This window comes from Euprymna scolopes, chromosome 41 (genome assembly GCF_053919585.1).
Source record: "Euprymna scolopes isolate OS-2025 chromosome 41, ASM5391958v1, whole genome shotgun sequence".
NCBI classification, from domain to species: domain Eukaryota; kingdom Metazoa; phylum Mollusca; class Cephalopoda; order Sepiida; family Sepiolidae; genus Euprymna; species Euprymna scolopes.
In genome coordinates this window covers 44,266,334-44,279,330 of record NC_136522.1, presented here as the reverse complement: position 1 = coordinate 44,279,330, position 12,997 = coordinate 44,266,334, and positions in this window count along the sequence as shown.

Sequence of the window (12,997 nt, the reverse complement as noted above, 5' to 3'; positions counted from 1 at the left end):
TCATTTAAGATGAACAGTTATTTTTAACTTAAGCGGGACAGGCCATAAACAAATTTATTTAAACCTGAGCGTGACAGGTTAAAAATGAAAAATGTTATCTTAAACCTATGCATGAGTTAACGAATCAAACAAGTTTAACAAATAAACGAAAATATTATATTTAACGTAAACTTAAAAACAAAAACAAATAAAAGCTCATTTTAAACTTTAACATGGTAGAGAAAATAAAAAGTTATCTTTACCTTAGCCTGCCAAAGCAAAGAAAAGGTTAGTTTTTTAAGTAAACGTGTCAGACCAAAATAATTTTTTTTTTTTACCGTAAACCTGACAAACCAACCAAATGGTTACTGCCGAGGCGTAATCAAATAAAAGGTTATGTCTAAATTAAGCCTGACACATTAATTAAAATGTTACCCTTTGTCTTAATCATGGCAGACCAAATTAAAGGTTATTTGAAAATTAAGCGTTGTAAACCAAATAAAAGTGTACTTCTTACTTAAGCGTGATCGACCAACTAAAGCGTCAAGTCTAACAAAGGACGATATACACAATGAAAAGTTATTTAAAACTTAAGCATGGCAATCAAAAATTAAAAGTGATTTAAAAATAATCATGACAGATTAACTAAAATGTTATTACGAATTTAAGTGTGACAGACGGAATGAAAACTTGTGTTTAAATCAAGTATGACTGAACAAATAAAAAGTTATGTCTAACGTAGGGTTAACTGACCAAGAAAAAATGTTATATAAAACTTGAGCGTGACAGACAATCTTTTTTAAATTTAATATGACAGACAAATAAAATTATTTCAAATTTAAGCATAACAGATCAAACATTATTTTATATTTAAATAAATTTTATTTCAGTCCTAATCATAACAGATGAAATAAAATGTTATTTAACAATTAAGTATGGCACACTGTCACCTAGACAGAGGCACAACTAAGAATAAGATGACGCTACTAAAAATATGTTTTCCAATAGGATAAAATTAATTTCCGGATGAGTCAAATGGAAAAAGGAAATGGTAGAAGAGCGAAAAAGAATTGATAAAACACTGGGGATGTTTTATTCATTTATTTATTTTATTTTTTATTATTATTTTGATCGGAGCAGGCGATTTATAGCGGACAAAATAGTGGTTGAATATTGTCAAATGTTATTCAGGATAAATATTGTAACATTAAAAATATCAATCATACAAGTAATGGCATTTAAAATGTGCCGTTAGCTAAAGAAAATCTGCAAAGTTATATCATGTGCAGTAAAGAGATGGTGTACAACTCTCGAATTCATTAGTTAATTATTAGTTAATTATTAGTTAATTATTACTTACAACCTGACAATGTCAGCTGCCATATGTGACTTTGAGAAGCGACAACACTAAGATAAGCACATTTTGGCCAACATAGTTTGCTTGAACAGCTCTGTTGACATCCCCCAGTAAGGTCACCACAGACGGTTAGCAATAACTAACCATTTTCTAGAGAGAAAGTAAAGTTTGGAAGGGTGGAACTTCTAGGACTGAACAGAACCATATCTCATCCTAACAGCAACAAAGTCACCATGGGACGAGTTTGTATAATAATTCTATGATAAAACATTCTTAAGATGAATCGATCAGCAATGAAAATTATATTTCAAAATTCAGCCAGACATTCACAAATACTATTTCAAACCGAAGTGGAATAAACATTAGAAATTGCTATTTCAAACTTCATCGAGACAGAAATTTCAAAACTGCTATTTCAAATGTAAGCAGGGCAGGCTAAAGAAAATTGTGTTTTAAAATTCAACATCATAAACTAAAAATATCATTCATTATCATGACGTCATCAATTTTTAAGCAGCACCTTTCTTGTAAGACAGCATTATCGACTAATGGCAAAGATAAAAAAAATATATATTTAATATTTATATACGGTTGACAAAAAGGTTTTGGCGAAATTTTTATTTCAAATGATGTATTTTCAAATAAGTTTTCGTTATAATATATTTAGTTCATAGCGTTTTGCGCTCTATCTAATCGTTTAAATTACAGTCATTAAATTATGTCTTTTTTTCCAGACCGATGAATACAAATGTAAAATAGCAAATTCGCACAGTCTTCTTATTTCCAGCTAGGCCGAAAAGCTGCTGAAACAGCTCGTGATATCACCGAAGCGTTTGACCTAAGAACCACTACTGAACGCATAACATGATGGTGGTTTAATAAATTTCGTGGTGGCGACTAGACTTATGAAGATGATAAGCGTAGTGGTCGGCCATCAGGTGTTGAGAAAATCAATTAAGAATCAAGGGAGTCAAAGATGGCTTCGTGACCGGGTTCGAATCTCCCGACTTGTAGTAATCGTGTCACCTTGCACCGATGATTCTCGAAAGGATGAAACACTAGTGTCTGTAGGTATTAAAAAAATATTATTATTGTAATTATATATATATATATATATATATATATATATATGTGTGTGTGTGTGTGTGTGTTTGTGTGTGTGTGTCTTTGTAGTTATATATTGAATTTTCTCTATAACGAGTATGGTTAGTGCAAAAACTATACAGGATGACCTTAACTTAAATTCAAACTACCATTTCTTATTTACGACGCCATATATTTTCAAGTTAAACTTTCCTGGAAAATAATATTATAAGCCAATACCAAAATTAAAAAAAATTATATGTATGTTTAATAATGCATTAGTTACATATAGATGTAACGACTGCTGACCCAAAGAGTCACGATTAATCTCGCGCTATATGAAACTGAAGAACAACCGACCGAACATTTTATGGACACGTGAGGACGCACGAAAGTTTTTCCTTGTTTTCTGTTTACATAATTGAAATAAACTGTGATAGAAGAGGAAATATAAAATCATAGCACGGAATATTTTAAAGTTAAAACTCTGATTTATGCATAAAATGTATATGTAAAACTATGTAAACCTATTGATTTGTGTCTCCGTGAAATGTGTTTCCCGTGAGAAACTGCTCAGCTGCCGAGATTGACTTCATTGCAAGATGCAAGAAGTGAATCTACGACGTTTGTCAAGAATGTAATAAAATCGCTTGTGTAATAAATACCACCTTACGTATCGTTTTAGTCTTGAAGTGAATTTGAGCTGCAAATTAGTAGAGACTAAATCTCCATAGAAAGTAATAAGCACAATTATGTAAAAATATTCATTCTCAGTTTTCTTTAAATTTAAATAGTTTAAACAAGAAAAACTCAAGAAAAATAACAAGATTGATACTATATGAAACTAGCTGAGATACCTAACACAATAATGATTCAGAAACAGTGAGGTATCATCATCATGAGGTATATGCAGAAGTTCAAATTATTCTAAATTGATTTTAATTCTATTTCAAATGTAAACCTGATAGACAAACCAATATGTTATGTCGAATCTGAACTCTATAGAGAAAAACGAAAAAAATGTATTCGAACTCAGTCGTGATAGACTGGTGCTTTTAACAGCTAATGCGTAGTAGGTCAACTGCAGTAGATTTGAAACGCAATACGTGAAGGAAAATGTTATATTCATCTTAAGCGTGACATACAAATAAAAATGCTATTTTAAAATAAGATGTGATAGACGAAGGAAGATACTATTTTGACGTGTCTTAGAGAATAATAAAGGCGCCTGGGTTATATATTCGTAGGGAATTTTCATGTTTAGTGCACATATATTTGGTTGCTGTCTGATACTATTCACGTTATCATTAATGTGTTAAGAAGTAAAAAAAAGAATAAACACTATAAAAAGAAGAGGAACAAAGGTATACAAAGTGAAGTTAGTAAAAAATACAATAGAAGAATTAGTTCACAAGGTTAACAAAGGCTGCCGAAATAAAAGTGTTAATGTGACTAGGACAAACGTTGAGCATACAGGTAGATATATTTAAAGTTAGCTTATAGTTTTCGGAGTAGCAGTGAATTTTGCGACAATTTTCGGCAGTTAGAAACAATTTACGGACAGTCTTGAGTTTGCGAAAGTTGAGGATAGTTTCCAGTTTGGGACGGTATATTATGTCTTAAAGTATATGAGATGAGTTGATATCAACCGATCGTCAAACAGGCCTGGACAGACGACTAAAATGTTTTTTTCCGCGATGGTAGCATAATCGCACCCACATCCGAATCGATATACACAGAATGTGTTAGAGTCTTTTTGTTTGTCTCTAGTGCATGTTATATTTTTTATACTGTATAAGCTCATTCGGTAGTAACCAATATGAGAGACGATGACACGGATAGAAGTGGGAAAAGAAAGGATGAAAGAGCACATCACAACATTTTTCGGCTATTTTTGTCGAGCGGAGAAATTTAACGAATATGATCTCCGACGGAGAATAAATTGGTTAGGAAAAAATTGAAAATAATAATATATTACTAGTTCGACATACATATTGCAAAAGCGATGATATGATAAAAGTTTTTCTACATCGTTTTATATATTACCAGCAAAATTACTCGTCGTTGACTGGGTTCAAAAACAGCCTACAGAAAATGGACTGATTTATGAAAGTATGCTAGGTTATGAAAAGGAAGGGTTGTAAATTTGGGTTGAATTTGGGGATATCAAAACCAAAGCAAAATATGATGAAAGTAAAAATAAAATAGATAAACCCCATCATTTATTATACCACACCTGTTCACACTGAAACACTTATCACAATATTCTGTGTATCTATTTTAAAAAACCTTGTTAAACTTTGTGACATATTTCCATTCTATGGAGGTCAGGCGCGAACAAGCACCCCATAATTTTATTATACCATATTTCTTCAAACAGAAACATAATTATCAAAGTATTCTTACACAGATAGATATGAAAAATCTTTATTAAAGTTTGTGCCTATTTCCATTCTATGGATGCCAGGTGCGAACGCAGACCCCACAATTTTATTATAGCATCCCTATTTAAGTTAAAACATACTTATCAAAGTATTCTTATGTACATCTATATCAAAAACACTTGTAAACGTTTTTTTTTTAATTGTTAAATTTTTTATTTCCATACGTTGTGGATCAGGCGCGAACGCAGACCCCACAATTTTAATGAACCACTGTTCTGCCAGATCAAACATACTCATTCCTGCATTCCTGTGTCTCGATACATCTTCTATCATTATATGTAATCAGTTTTTTAATATAGTCAACCATATAGGAGCCTATTCGTGACCAGACACACACACACACATACACACACACACACACACACACACAAACATTCAGCTTTATATTATAGATTTACAGGGATCTACGAATTTTTAAATTTTTCTTCATTTTATGTCAACGAACATTTGTTTTTATTTCGTAATAGGTGTACTAAAAATATCAAGAACAAACATATAAACTATTAAAAATGTTCGTGTATATGGAACAAATTATCTAAAATACATCAGTTTCTCGGAAACTCTAAGCTCTTCCTCGTAAAACATTTACGGCACGAACTCACTTTTTACCATAATTGATAATGACTTTATTTTCTTAATCTGGGTTGCTAATGTCAAGCAAAATTTCACAGAATTTCTCATTTGTATAACATAACACATTACCACAGTACTGCTTCCTGCAGAATACAATATGATCGTCTTCAAATGCGATGTCTACAGATATTTTTCATAAACTGTTTCCATATGTAATGGAACTGTGTTCATGCCATCAATAATTTTGAATCCTCTTATATTCTTCTTCATTTCATTGGGCTCTCATAAGTAAAAAAAGAACTTATTTATTTACTTGCGTAAGAGATAAATAATATTATTCATAAGTAAAAAATTATTTATTTATTTACTTAAGAGATAAATTATATTAATCATAAAACTTTTATATTGGCCACCTTTTCTGTTGTCGTTTATTGAAGGAAGAATCTATATAGACTGAAGTAATTTATTTTTCTCCCAACACAGAGTGCCTTTTATTAAGAAGTTATATTTTGAAAAAGATTTCTACGTCAACAGAAAAATGTTAAAAAAATGTTTAACTGAAACATTATTTTATCGAAAACTATTAATATTAAACTATAAAAAGGAAGATACTAGAATAAAAAAAATAATATTTTATTTACAATCAATCAGATGTGCCTTATGCACTAATAAAAATATGGCATTTGGTTGCACTTTGTAAGATTTAAAATATTTATAAATTTTCTCATTATAGAAACGATTATTATATTGACTATAATTTTTTGACAAAAGAAATAAAGTGAAAAAAAAAACGATTGAAATATTTTAAATCAGTAAATTGTCAAGGGAGTAAATTAAATTTGGACTGAATTAATTTTTTTCTCTTAAAAATATTAAAAATAATATTTAGCAATCAGCGGGACTTCATGGAAATTCCACGGTGCTTTATACATAAATATGTGTAATTTACTATTAAAATAATATTCCTTTCGAAATAATAAATATTTGTCAAAATGGCTCTTTCTACTTCTGTCAAAATAATTGTAGTAGTCAGTTACATATTCTTTACATATATAAGTATAGAATATCTTCTTTATTTATTAATTTAAAATTGGAGTAATTAAATTATTTTTAAAACAATACATATTTTATGTGTTCTTACCTTAAAATGTTTTATCTGAGAAACATTTTTCAAAAGCATAAAACGAATGTCAAGTTTCGAAATTTGTTTATTAAAAAACCTATACTGTTTTAGTCGACGGCGCAACATAGTTTAATTTGGGAACAATTTATTTTAAAATGGGTAAAGTCAGGATTGTTTATATCAGAATCATCATATTAATCATCAATCACCATCTTTGCTGATTGGACAATCTAAGTTTTTAATGTGTGAAAGGTGATAAAGTACGTACCAACTCTGAAATACCTTAGTGCATTATTATATAGATGCTAATAAAAACTAGCTTGTGAAATTAGTCACCATGTATTATATGAACAGTTACACGTTAAACTGAGAGGGGTTCTCTAAATGTTTAAATATATTTGGCAAAACCCGAGTTCTTCTATTCATTCGTTTTACTGAACTACATGAAAATTATTTTTGGTTCTTTCTTTTTTTATTCGTGGCAGTTCAGATTTATTTACAAATTAAAAAAAAAATATTAATAAAAATGGAAGGCAATAAATAGTACTTGGAATATATTGAATTAACATTTGACAAATAATCATTTCTGTATATTCAGTTTAAAAGTTGCTTTACAAGCTGGCTTGTGTTGAGCGGTTTGTAGAAATTGATTGTAACACAACCCTATCTCTTCTAGGTCCTTAATTCTCTCCTTTTAAGTCCATCCTTATCACACACTCTCAAGTTCTCTTTGGTCTTTCTCTGTGAACTGACCCTACAACGCCAATGTTTATATCTTGACCAACTCTTTTTATCCATTTCTTCTCATCTACTTTTTAAACGTGGGCAAGTTTCACTTCTTTACTTTATTAGACCACGTACATAGGTTTATGTTTGATAGAGTTTCAGTTTGGCGTCCGTGGTGCTGCTTTGCTGATTAATAATGGCAGAAGTCCACCGAATATATTCCGTCCACTTCTAATTCTTACACTACTCACATTATTCGTTTTTTCGCTCCAATAATATCACCCAGGAATCAAAACTTCTGAACAATTGCAATAACTTCATCATCCAAATATAAATACTTAGCATCTGAATTCTCATCCATTATCTTACATTTTTTCACTTGAATGGATCTCCTCACGCAACATAGCTGTAATTTCACTACAATTATTGTGTAACCAATTCTTACAAGAACCGCAAAAATGACAACATCTATATGTAAATTTTAAACGTCACTCACATTACAAACCAATATTGAGCATCAAGGCAGTGTGTTATGTTGACAATAAAGTAGTTTGGCTGTAATTCACTTTTCCCCTGGTATCCAGACAGAATCTGTCAGCGTCAGACTGGCTTAGAACTAATTGTCTGTCCGGTTTAAAGAGGATTTATTTCCAGACAATATCTTCTTTTTGATGGCGACAGAAGTATTATCTTTCCCTTCGTATCCAGTCTTGGGACATGGAATGCCGATCGCTTGAATCGCTCCTACCGACGAATGTCGACAAACTAGACTAAGGTAAGTTTTGATCTTTTCGGCAGTACCTCCTTGTTTTTAGAAACTGAACTTCTCACAAAATTCTTTAATTTGTATCATGAACTATTGGGGATGAACTATTAAATCTATTCAGTCAATGATGCAAGTGAATAATGGATTTTTTGATGATTGAAATAATAACAACAGTAACAGCATTCAAAAAATCTTGCTGAAAGGTATCAACTCTCGATAAGATCTCAATAAACATCCTGCAGCCAACCAGAGGTACATAAATATTCACCTACGCGCGTTACAATATTTGGCGCATAATATAAAAACCGAACAGATCGTAAAACTTGTAACTAAGCTAGTAACATACTTCCGGATCCATTTAAATAAGATGTAATCATAATAAAGAGATCGTAAATTCTCTCTCTCTCTCTCTTTCTCTCTCTCTCTCTCTCTCTTCAGCTTTTTGTGAAGGCACCCAGCAACGCAATAAGAAACTATCACAGACATTAAATGGCAGCATATGCGAATTGATTACTGAACGCACGCACAAGTTCACCCATTCACTCTCACATTGATTAAATAAATGCAAGCATATACACACATTGCCAACATTGACTACAGACATGTCTACACTCTACCAAGTAAACAATTTACTCATTTCTTAAATGCATTATTAACTCTTTATTTTGGTAATCTTAACAAGCTGTCAATAAAAAAAACTTGATGTATCTTTGTTTAGCTAGATACATTAATTCTTATATTTTGGTATAGCCTTTCTTGCTGCAAAATTAAATTTACATCATAATTCATATTATGTAAATTCATATGATGTAAACAAAGCTAGTGACCACACGTCTGTGAACACGTCTGTAAACAAAGCTAGTGACCACACGTCTGTAAATTCATATGATGTAAACAAAGCTAATGACCACACGTCTGGCTCCAGACAGTCATTAGTTAGTTATGGTACTCTATACATGTGGATGATGACGCCCTCTTCATCATTTTTAAAAAAATTGACTTTGATGACTGTAAAGCCTGATGCGTAATCTACACTGCTTTGCACAGAGAGAGCATTGGAAGACATGATTTGGGTTTTGATGGTGAGTGGCCGCCGATTGTTGGTGTCAGTGTGCGACGCTCCGTAGCTGCCCTCTCATGCTCGTTGTTGAAGAAGGTCATCCCGCTTATCACATGTGGATCACCAAGTGTCTCTGTCCACTGTCAAAGTTTGTAAAAGATGGAAGAGGACATTTCAGCACTTGAGGGTGAGCTTGATGCAGTCTTTGTAGCGTTTCGTCGACCGTGAGCAAGCTGACCGAAGAGAATTCTTCGCAGTAGTCTGTTTGAGGGCATCCTGATGACGTGGCCGAACTATCGAAGCTGACGACGGATAAGGAGTGACTCTAGAAGGACAACCTGTGCCACCAATGATCTAGGATCTGCTGTAGTCGTCCGATGTGAAATGACTTCAGCAGCCTGATGTAATGGTACTACGGAACCGATGACTCAAAACCGTACAGGAGGGTGGGTACGACGACTGCGTTGTACACAGCGACCATTGTATGGGTCCTAAGATTGCGGTTGGCGAACACTCGGTCATTCAGGCGGCTCAAAGCAGAAGAGGCGAGATTAAGGCGTCGCTGAACTTCACTGAAGGTCGCAGGAGAATGAGAGATTGGAGCCAAGATACGTGAAGCTGCTGATATTCTTTAGATGGATACCGTAGATGGTGAAGATAGGAGCGTTAATTGGAGACACGTTTGACAGGATTCCCACTTTCTTGGTGATTAGCTCGGTGGTAGGTGTTTGAGACTACATCAAGACTCCAGAAGGAAGCTGGAGGTATGACTAGGGAATGCAGCATCATCGGCATGCTATAAGTCGAGGATGAGCTCTTTAGAGGTTTTAGTCTTGGCCCGATGACGTTTCAAGATAAAGAGCCTGCTATAAAAATGGTACTGGACAGCAATGGCATCAGAAGGTTGAAGATATCGGCGCGAAACTAAAGTGCCGGCAACCAGGAATAGGTTTCAAATGATCGAAGCCAAGATGTATCCTTGCTTCACACCGACTTTCACGACGAAAATGCCTGATTCTGCACCGACAAGAAAGTATGAGGACAACCAAACTTCCGGAGAATGTTCCATAACAACTCACGGTTCACAGTGTTGAAGGCATTAACTAGATATATGAAGGCTAAATAGAGCTCACGATCCTGTTCACGACACTTCTCCCGCAGGGGACGTGCAATGAAAAAACCTTAGTGACTGACAATATGGTTTCCGTTCTGCTAGATCTACAGCAAATAGTTATATCTCATAGGATTAGCGAATCTCTCGATGGAAGCAACCTTTCTGGAACAATTACTCTTGACATATCGAAGACCTTTGATAGGATATGGCATAAAGTTTTACTTCACAAGATCACCAGAAATGTCTTCTCAATTATTAAATCATTTCTCTCTGATAGGTTCATAAGAGTAGTAGTTGATGGGAAAAAATCAGAAGCTCACAGTATTAATGCTGGAGTCCCTCAGTGGTCCATTCTGAGCCCAAATCTCTTCCTGATCTACATTAATGATCTTCCAAATCACATCCTTACATCATTTGTAGACATTTATGCTGATGACACTACCACCTATGGTAGCACATCTAAGAACGTAAACGACCAAGTTCTGATTCTCTCTTCTCTGATCTTGAGCACGTGGCACATTGGGAAAAGAGTGACTGGTTACTTTTAATGCATCTAAAACCAAGCTTTTATCTTTACATAATCCACACTCTGATCCCCATCTGGTATCAATTGAAATGAATGGCTCTCGTCTTGGGGAGGCCTCATATTTTGACAAGCTTCTGGACTTGACCGTTACTCATGATCTTAAATGGAACACGTACATCAAATCTGTTGCCAAATCCGCTGGAAAAATGGTCGGATCCTTCTATCGATCCAGTAAATATCTCACTGCTGATGCAATTCTCTATCTATATAAGAGCCATGCACGTCCAAGCATGGAGTACTGTTGCCACATCTGGGCAGGAGCTGCGAGAAAGGACTTGTTCTGCCTTGATAGAGTTCAAAATAGACTTCGTAGCCTTGTAGGAGATGTTCTTTTCTCTTCCCTGCAACCTTTGTCTCACAGAAGAGATGTTGCGAGTTTGTCTCTGCTTTATCGTCATTTTCATGGTAAGTGCTCGACTGAGCTTCAATCTATGGTTCCCCTTTGCCAAACTTTCACAAGAAACACTCGTCTAACTGAAAACATTATCAATAGTTTCTCCCACTCTTTATCTGTGCCTAAACCTAAACGTTGATTCCATGAACAAAGCTTCTTTCTTAGAACTGCACGCCTGTGAAACTGCCTTCCGTTTTCCTGCTTTCCGGCTGACTACAATCTGATTGTCTTCGAGTCCAACATAAACAAGTTCTTGATGAGCCGTTCCACTTAAGTTGACAAATTTACCGAATTTCTATTACTAACGATTACTATATTGTTCTATTGACTACTGTACATTCCTAACCCTTATCCTCGAGTGGTCTTCGGGCCTTGATAAGTGGCGATGCCTAAGTTAAAAAATATTAGTGGTACTACGCTCTCGGAGGAAGCCACTTTGTGATTCTGGAACGACAAGATCGACAACAGTCTCCAGAAGTCGGATGAGCATGATCTTAGCCAATACTTTGCCGGCTACAGAGATGAGAGAAATGCATCGGCTGTTGCCATAGTCAACGCGATCACCCTTATGTTTGTAGACAGGGATGATGTTAGCATCCTTCCACTGCCGTGATAATCAGCAATCCAAGATGAACTGGTGGTCACGTAGGAGGAGGTCAGTTCCGCAACACATGAGGATCTCAGCGGATATGCTGTCGGGAGCAGATAACTTGTTATTTAGGCGGTGAATGGCCCCCTTCACTTCGTTGAGAGATGGTGAGTTGTCCAGCACTTTAATGGATGGCACAATGGGGAGATCATCGACAATGAAGGGATCGGTGGCATTGATCTTATTAAGCAGCTCCTGCAGGTGTTCCGTCCACCTTTCCAGGATACCACTCTTCTCGTTGATGAGACCACCATTCTTACAATGTACATTGTGCATGGGTTGTTGCCTCATACAAACCGTGGATGTCGCCAAGGGCTACACGGCTTTCTTCAGCCACCATTCATTCTCCAACCGTCACAATTCTCGCTGCACCATGGTACGCAGGGGGGAGAAACGTTCGCGGAGTGTGGAAGATGCTGGCTTTCTAAGAAGGACATCATGAGCAGCATTTTTCTTCTGCACAATCGTCAAACTAGTCCTTGTGTCGCCTCTCAGAGTAGCCAAGGATGGATTCTGAAGCACCATGAAGAGCGGTTGAGATGTTTTTGTCATTCTGCCGTGATGGAAGTAGTGGTCACTGCTGAGACAGCAGCGGGGGTGGGGAGGGACTCAGCGATGGCATCACACAATTTGGTTGAGATTTCCAGATCCCGTAGAGAAGACAAATCGAGTCTCTGTTTTGGCTTTTGCCAACGGACAGGTGGACGTACGTTTAGGCAGAGACTTGAGCGAATCAGGCCGCGATCAGTGGAGCATTTAGCACCAGGCATGGCACGGGTCAAAGCACGTTACGCAGATCACAGTCTGACGATGACGAAATCGATACGGTGCAAGTGTTTGGACCTTGGGTGCATCCGAGACGTCTTGTACATGTCACATAGCTGAAACATGATCTTGTTAATGGTGAGATCCAGCTCCGCACAGAAGTCGGAGACCATTTCTATTTACATTTCCGACTCCATGTAGTCCAATGTTTAAATCGCCCAGCAGAATAATCATCGATGCCTGAGGTGTTCCTGATGGTAGCCGGGAGGTTGTAAGAGAAACGGTCTTCTACGTCCGAGTAGAGCATGAGGAAATAGGCACTGAGGAGGGTGGTATAACAACTAGTCAGTGGGAGGGTCATAAGACGTTCATCGATAG